This window comes from Tupaia chinensis, unplaced genomic scaffold (genome assembly GCF_000334495.1).
Source record: "Tupaia chinensis unplaced genomic scaffold, TupChi_1.0 Scaffold000028_1, whole genome shotgun sequence".
NCBI lineage: Eukaryota > Metazoa > Chordata > Mammalia > Scandentia > Tupaiidae > Tupaia > Tupaia belangeri.
This window is the reverse complement of record NW_006159458.1, coordinates 108,350-116,448: the sequence shown is the minus strand read 5'-3', so window position 1 is coordinate 116,448 and position 8,099 is coordinate 108,350. Positions and strand designations below refer to the sequence as shown.

General features: G+C 43.6%; 1 protein-coding gene across 8 annotated transcripts in view; it reads right to left on the bottom strand.

The window, feature by feature from the left end:
• The window catches only part of CAPRIN2 (caprin family member 2), a 67,750-nt gene extending 59,891 nt beyond the window's left edge, over positions 1-7,859 (bottom strand). For 2 of the 8 annotated variants that reach the window (XM_006140241.3, XM_006140245.3), the window contains exon 1: positions 7,817-7,858. The gene's annotated coding sequence lies outside the window, so the exon portion shown is untranslated. Of the gene's footprint in view, positions 1-7,816 lie in introns of all 8 variants that reach the window. The other 6 variants (XM_006140240.3, XM_027770912.1, XM_006140239.3 and 3 more) reach the window with 4 other exon arrangements.
• Between the last annotated feature and the right edge of the window lie 240 nt (positions 7,860-8,099).

Sequence of the window (8,099 nt, the reverse complement as noted above, 5' to 3'; positions counted from 1 at the left end):
GCCCCGCCCACGCGCCTTCGGGCCGCCCAGGCACCGCCTCTTTCCGGTGCCCGGCCGGGGCCGCGGACCTCTGCCCGCCGGGCTTTTGTTCCGAATCCAGCTGGGACTGGCAGTGGTCAGGAGAGGGCGCGTTCTCCCCGCGATTGCTCAGTACGCGGGGCGCCAGGTGGGCCCGGAGTGACGCAGAGAGCGCACCCGCGGTCAAGCTCGCCCTGCCTGGCCTCGCTGATTGCCTCCAGCCCAAAGTGCTGGGCGACCTTGAACAGGTGAATTCAATCGCTGGGGAAGTGTAGTGAGCCTTTTGCGGAATTGCTAAGCACGCCGAGCTTGATGTTCTGGTAGCTTAGGTGGGGCCCTTCTTGAAATGCAGGCGTGCCTTTGCCCCTCAGATACTATAAGATGAGGAGAATCACCCCCACAAAGTGAGAATTCTCGGAAGAGACTCATAATGCCGAAACCAGCACTGCCATCAAAACCTCCTGTCAGAGAACCAGCAGTTAGCGTATGTCGCTGGTCTCCCACGTAGTCGACCGGTTCGCGTCCCGGACCCGGTGGCTTAGAACTCACACCGGGCGCGTGTGCGTGCAGTACCCAAGATCCCGAGAGGAGAATGGAGGAGAAGGGATTGTGGCGTGACCATCCCCCCTGGGGGGTGATTTCTCACTTTCTGTCTCTATGTCTCTCTCTGTCTGGCGAACGCACGCGTCCTATAGCAAAAACCTCTCCAAAAAAAAAAAGAAAGAAAAACCTGCTGTCAGTTGTTGCTTAGAGGCAGATGAATGCCTTGGCAGGCAGAGCGAGAGCTGGCAAAAATCTTTGTATGGTTGCATAAAATTAGGGAAAAAAACTGGAAATATGGAAGAGTTTCTGAAAGAAAAGATGATGTTTCTAGTACCAGATAAATAAAGCAAAACAAAAACAGCAATACCTTGCCCCTGACAAGTTACACTAAGCAGAATTGTTTTAGGTTCTGTCCCTGAGGCTCTGATAAAAATTATTTAGACGAGCAAGCAGAGAGAAAAATCAGAAGGATAATCAAGGAAACAAAGGCCCAGTTTAAAAAGTCCCTGACAAGTCTGCACAAAAAGTGAGCTTGATTTTTAATGTTTCTTGATACAGTATCTTGTTGTGCATTATCTGTGTTCTTTTACAGTCCCTAGTGACATAATGTACCTTGATGTTGACTCTGAATGCCGTATGTAGCCTTGAGGTCAGACGAATACTAGATTGTCAGTCCCACTGTTTATAATCGGAGAAAGAACAGAAGCTGCTGAACATGAGTGGGGGGAAGGCTATGCTTTATCCTTGAGGACTCAAAAAACTGGACATAATAAAGAAAATGTGAAGGACACACTGATCCATGAGTTGGCACAAAGTTACAACACAGATTATGTCTGCTGTAGGCTGAGCTAATAATGAACCTAAAAATGGTATTTTGGTCCAATTAACAGTGACATATTTGCCTTCTAGTTTTGTATAGATGTGGCCATAGATCCTAAATATTCCACTACATGGAAAATTCAGAACAAATCAAACAGATTTCATTTCCAGCATGGATTGCAAAAATGAAGAAAGAATGCAAAAGCAGAAATATTTAAATTTCAAGTCCAGTAAAATCCAGTTTATATAGGCATCACATAACATTTGTAGGAGAATGTATACGCTAGATAATGTTGGAGCAATACCTTCTGGGGGAAAAAAAAAAAGGTGATTTAGAAAAAAGCTTTCCTATTATCAAAGCCAACAAACCTGGCTGATTTTGAAAGCACATGTACCGAAAACTTTTGTTAGTGGTCTGGTTTCTTTCCCCTCTCCTCCTCCCGACTTTCTACAAACCTTGATTTGTCTTGTCTATTTCTGAAAGCCACTGCCAAACTTAGCAAGGTATTATGATACTTGAAATATGATTGGGACCAGCAGATGGTGTAATGGTTGCGTTACTGGACTCTCAAGCAGTCAACCGTGGTTCAAGTCCTGGACCTGGCATCTTGTAACACATGCTGGGCATGTGTGCATGCATGCCCAAAATCCTGAGAGGAGAATGGAGAAGGCTTTATGGTATGGCCATCCCCCTTGGGGGAATCATTTCTCGTTTTTTATCTCTCTGTCTCTCTGGGAAAGCCCTACAGCAAAAATCTCTCTCTCTAAAAAAGGAAGAAATAGGATTTAAAAATGCTTTTTAAGTGAGTGAGGGAAGAACACATTCATTCATTCAGTAAATATTTACCAGGCACCTGCTGTGTATTGAGTGATAGGATATAATGGTAAGACAATTGCTGCTTAGTGGGAATTCTTTTTTTCTTTTTTTTTTTGGAGAGGTTTTCGCTATAGGGCACGTGCACTCGCCAGACAGACAGAGAGAAACATAGAGACAGAAAGCGAGAAATCACCCCCCAGGGGGATGGTCATGCCACAATCCCTTCTCCTCCATTCTCCTCTCGGGATCTTGTGCATGCACGCACACGCGCCCGGCGTGAGTTTTAAGCCACCGGGTCTGGGATGTGAACCGCGGTCGACTATGTGGGAGTCCAGTGACATAGCCATTACGCTAACTGCTGGTTCCCCTTCGTGGGAATTCTCAGACTGCAGGTGTAAATGACCAAAACAACCAACTTGATAAAAAATGAGAGACAAAAATACTTAAAACTTATAATGGGTGGTTAATTTCTACAAAAACAACCAGACTTTATAAACCTTGAAAATGCAAAGATTCTAAATATTCGTTGTTTGGCAAATGTACAGTTCCTGCAGGGATGGTTATGCTGTAATCAGTTAAAATTAACATAGCTACAAGTTGTTGAAGCTAAAAAGATTAATTCACCCAAGGATGTAAAAGCTGGTAGCGTATGAGTGGAGATACGAGAAGTGGTCTTAGGCATTTTTTATGGGTGATAGAAATCTGTTTCTCAGTGGTTCTACAAGACCTCAGGTAGGGCCGGCAGGTGGTATAGAGGTTAAGGCACGTGGCTGACAGCAAGGTTCAAGTCCTGGACTTGATGGCTGGGAAAACACCAGTGCACGTGTGTTTAGACCCAAAATCCAGAGAAGAGAATGGAGGAGGGATTGTGGCATAGCCATTCCCCCCACGGGAGAGGGAGAGAGTGCAATTTCTTACTTTCTCTCTCTATGTCCCTGTCCGTCTCTGGCGAGTGCAGACACACTCTATAGAGAGAAAAAAAGGACTTTTGGGTAGAGTTAGTGCCTTCTCCAAATAAAAAGCAGGAAAAATAATAAGACTGAGGAAAATAGAGATGCCTAGTAAACAGTTAGTATACAGGGCTAAAAATATTGTACTTGAACATATTTTCAGATGCATAGGATTGCTTTTGGTTCAGAAAAGCAGGATGAAAAACTTGCTAAGTGCATATATGCATGCATGCCCAAAATCCTGAGAAGAGAATGGAGGAGAAGGGACTGTAGCATGGTTATTTCCCACCCCCCAGGGTGTGATTTCTCACTTTCCCTCTCTTCTCTGACAAGTATGCATGCCCTATAGGAAATTTAAGCCAAAAGAAAAAGAAAAAAAGAAAGAGAAGCTAGGTCAGATCCTACTTGGTAGCCATGGTTTGAATCCCCAGCCAGTCATCCTGAAAAATAGAAGGTGACATGTGAGCGCCCAAGATCCACAGGACTGGAGGAGATTAAGGCATGACCAGATCCTGTGGAGGTTGCTTATCACTCTCTCTCACTCTCACGTGAATGCACACACACCATACCATGAATAAAGAAAAAAATTTTGGAAGAGACAACCCTTGGAATTGTGAATATATTTGCAAACTCTCCCTTGAATAAGAGACTAATAACCAAAATATGCAGGGAGCTCAAGTGGCTTACCCACAAAAAATAAACAACCCAATTAAAAGATGGACAAATGAGCAGAACAGACAACTCTCTATGGAAGACATACACATAGCCAAAAAACATATTAAAAAATGCCTAACTGGGACCAGCAGAAGGCATAATGGTTACATCGCTAGACTCCCACATGGCCAATCATGGTTTGAGTCCCAGACCCAGTGCCTTCAAACACACCAGACACATGTGCATATCTGCCCAAAATCCTGAGAGGAGAATGGAAGAGAAGGGATTGCAGAGTGACCATCCCCCTGGGGGATGATTTCTCATTTTCTGTCTCTCTAGCAAGCACATGCTCCCTGGGCAAAAATCTCTCTTAAAAAAAAATAATAATGCTCAACATCCTTTAACATTAAGGGAGATGCAAATCAAAACCACAATGAGATACCACCTAACCACAGTCAGAATGGCTAAGATTAAAAAAGTAAAGAACAGTAAGTGCTGGAGGGGCTGTGGTGAAAAGGGAATTCTCAGGGCCAGCAAGTGGCACAGTGGTTAAGGACACTGGACTCCCACATGGCCGAATGTGATTCGAGTCCCAGACCTGGCAGCTTGCTTTCTCTCTCACTCTCACTCTGTCCCTCTCTGGTCAAATTAAAATAAATAAACAAAGTTAAATAAAATAATTCTTTTAAAAAAAAGAAAAGGGAATTCTCCTGCACTGTTGGTGGGAATATAAATTAATACAGCCACTGTGGATAACAATATGGAAGTTCTTCTATATTGTACAAATAGAACTACCATATGACCCAGCAATTCCACTCCTGGGTATCTACCCAAAGGATAAGATTACACTCAATCAGAAAAACACTTGTACATTCATGTTTATTGTAGTATTATTCACAATTGATAAGACATGGAACTAACCCAAATGTCAATGAACAGATGAATGGCTTGAAAAAGTGTGGCACATATACTCTATGGAATACTTCTCAGCCATGAAGAATGAGATCCTGGCATTTGATAAAAAATGGACAATTATGGAAGATTTAATGCAATGAAGCATACCAGTCTATGAAAGAGAGGCATTGTATGTCCCCACTAAATATATACCAAATGTCTGCACTCTATGGCAGAGATTGAAAAGTATAAACACATGGAGAGAAACTCTGGATACTAGAGGCAGTGGTGGAGAAAGATGGGAAAGGGGAGGGTGAGAGGAAGGGAATCAAAGGGAAAAAGAAAGAAGCAAAACATTTGAGGGACACAAAAATGGAAAATTATCTACTGATAACAATGTGTATGGTAATAACTGACTGGGCTAATATACAGTGTATTTATGCTGGGAAAATTCATTTTGCACGCTGTAATGATACACAGTGATTAAATGTTTTTTAAAAATAATAAATTTTCAAAATAAAGAAAATAAATAATGTTTGCTGTGGCCTCACTTCCAAGATAATGAAGAAGAAACAATGACTTGCTGAAAAGGGCCATGTGCAGCCTATTCACTGTACAAATTAAGTGTAATGAATGCCCAAGGACAAGGTTATTTAGAACTTCATCATCCAGGGACCGGCAGATGGTGTAGTGGTTATGTTGCCGGACTCCCACATAGTCAACCACGCACAGTTTGAGTCCCAGACCCGGAAGCTTAAACTCACATTGGGTGTGTGTGTGTGCATATGCGCCCGAAATCCCAAGAGGAGAATGGAGGAGAAGGGATTGTGGCGTGGCCATCCCACTTGACTGGGGGTGGGGGAGGGGTGGGGTGGAGTGGTTTCTCAGTTTATGTCTCTGTCTCTGTCTCTCTCTCTCTCTCTCTCTCTCTGTGTCCAATCACTTCAAGGGAAATCTGCAAACCTGTAGAAACCCAAGAAATACAAAGTATGAAAAAGGAAAGAGGATTGTTCTGTTGTGATCCAGGAACAGAATTAACCACAGGTAGACGAAGCAATCTTGAGACAAGAAAGAATAAAAGACCTCTTAAGAAAGAAACAGGACAGAAGTGGACTGCCATATAGTGACAGTCACTTTTTGCTGTAGGACATAAAATATGCCCTACAATGAAAGTCTCTCCAAAAAAATTCTTTTTCATAAAAAAAAATATATATATGTTCACCATCAGAAACATAATAGAGGCCGCAGCTGTCAGGGACAACTTCAGAGCAAGTGTTTTTGATGTCTATGCACTCCCCAAGCTGTATGCAAAGCTACATTACTGTGTGAGTTGTGCCTTGCATAGCCAGGTAGTCAGGAATCAATCTCATTAGGTTCAGAAGGACAGAATGCTTCCACCCCAATTTAGTGCAGGTGCTGGCCCTTCGTCCTCCACCAAAGCCCGTGAAAGTAGCTGACTCTTTAAGGGCTGAAGAACTGTCCTCTGGGAAAATATAAAATGCAAATTATATTTTTTAAAAATCTGGGGGGAGGCCAGCAGGTGGTGTGGTGATTAAGGCGCTGGACTTTCACCTAGCCAACTGCAGTTTGAATCCCAGACTTGGTGGCTTACTTTATTACTTTCCCTCTCTTTTCTTTCTGGTCAATAAAAAATAATTATAATAAAAAATAAAAAAGTAATTCTGAAAAAAAAATTTAAACATTATTTACCAGGATTGCATTTGGTGAAATATTTCATTTTAAATATGCATTAAAAATGCTAGGTGAGCTAGCCCCAGCACAGTAGCTGAATACACTGCAATAGAGCTGATCCCACATGGCTGACGGAAGTTTGACTCCTGGCCCAGCAGCTCGATAAACATGACAGGCACATGTGCATGTGGACCCCAAATCATGATGGGATGAAAAAATGGAGGAGAAATGATTAAGGTGTGACAGCGCACCATCAGAGGGTTCTCTCTTTCTCCCTCTTTCTTTCATTGCAGAGAGAACTGAAAAGCAGAAGACAAAAGGAGGCTCTAACTGAGCACAGTTTTTGGGGAGAGAAGGGTGTGAAGTTATGGGGGTTTTGTTTGTTTGCTTATTTATTTTAATTGCCGAAAGGTGCAAGTGCTTGCCAGAGAAAGGGAGAAAGCATGCCCTGATGGGACATGATCACACGACAATCCCCTCTCCTCCATTTCTCCATCCTGTTGGGATTGGGGGCATGTGCACACACGTGCCTGTCATGTTTTTCCAGCCACCAGACCCAGGATTTGAGATTCAGCCAGCCATATGGGATCTGGCTCCCTTAACCACGAGGCTATGTGGCTGGCCCTAAAATTACTTTTTAAAAAATTATATTTGTCATTATAATTTTTTTTTTATTTTGCTTCAGAGTACATGCAATCACGAGAGAGAGAGAGAGAGAGAAAGTGAGAAAGTAAGTCACCAAGTCTGGGACTTGAACCATGGTTGACCATGAAGGAATCCAGCTCCTTAGCCACTATGCTACATGCCGGCCCCCTTATGTTATTCCTTTTTAAGAATTTTTTGCCTTAGGGCATGTGTGCTTGTGGTGACAGAGACAGAGAAAGTGAGAAATCACCCTCCAGGGGGATGGCCATGCCACAATCCCTTCTCCTCCATTCTTTTCCCAGGATCTTGGGCATGCATGTGCACACACACACACCAGCTCCAGGACTCAAACCGTGGTCGACCATGTGGGAGTCCAGCCATGTAACTGCTGCACCATTGGCTGGCCCCCGAAGTTATGTTTTATACAGAGGTCACTGTATGGCAGTCCACTCCAGTCATCCATTTCCTCTCTGAAGAGGTCTTTCATTCTTTCCCGTCTCAAGATTGCTTCTCCTACCTGTGGTTAACTCTGTTTCTGGATCACAACAGAACAGTCCTCTCTCCTTTTCCTTACTTTGCATTTCCTGGGTGACTACAGGTTCACAGATTTCCCTTGAAGTGATTGGACTAGAAGACAGTCGAGGATACTCTCTGCATCTTCTACCCAAGAAATAAGTATGATCCAAAGATGGTCCTGTGTCATTAGTACCCAAAGGATTTTAATTTCCGGAGGTGACTGTGATAACACAGCAAGGTCGATCATTGAAAGATCAGTATTACTCACATTTTCCAAGAGAAAGGTTACACCACGCCAGGCCACATGGAGAGCATCAGGCTTTGGTCAGGAGGCAGAAGCAGGAGCGAGGGGAACACCGAGGCCAGAGCCTTTATTGGCTTTTCCAGGGAAAGCCAAGCAGGTCGGATAAACAGGTTAGAACTGCCTGGTTTGAATTAACTCCCGCAGGCTGTGGGCTTACAGGGGTGGTCTCCAGTTGCTGATGCAGCTCTAGGAGGGTTGAGGGAGAGGACATAGGGGCCTGGTGTGAGAGTTAGAGAGGCAGGTGTGT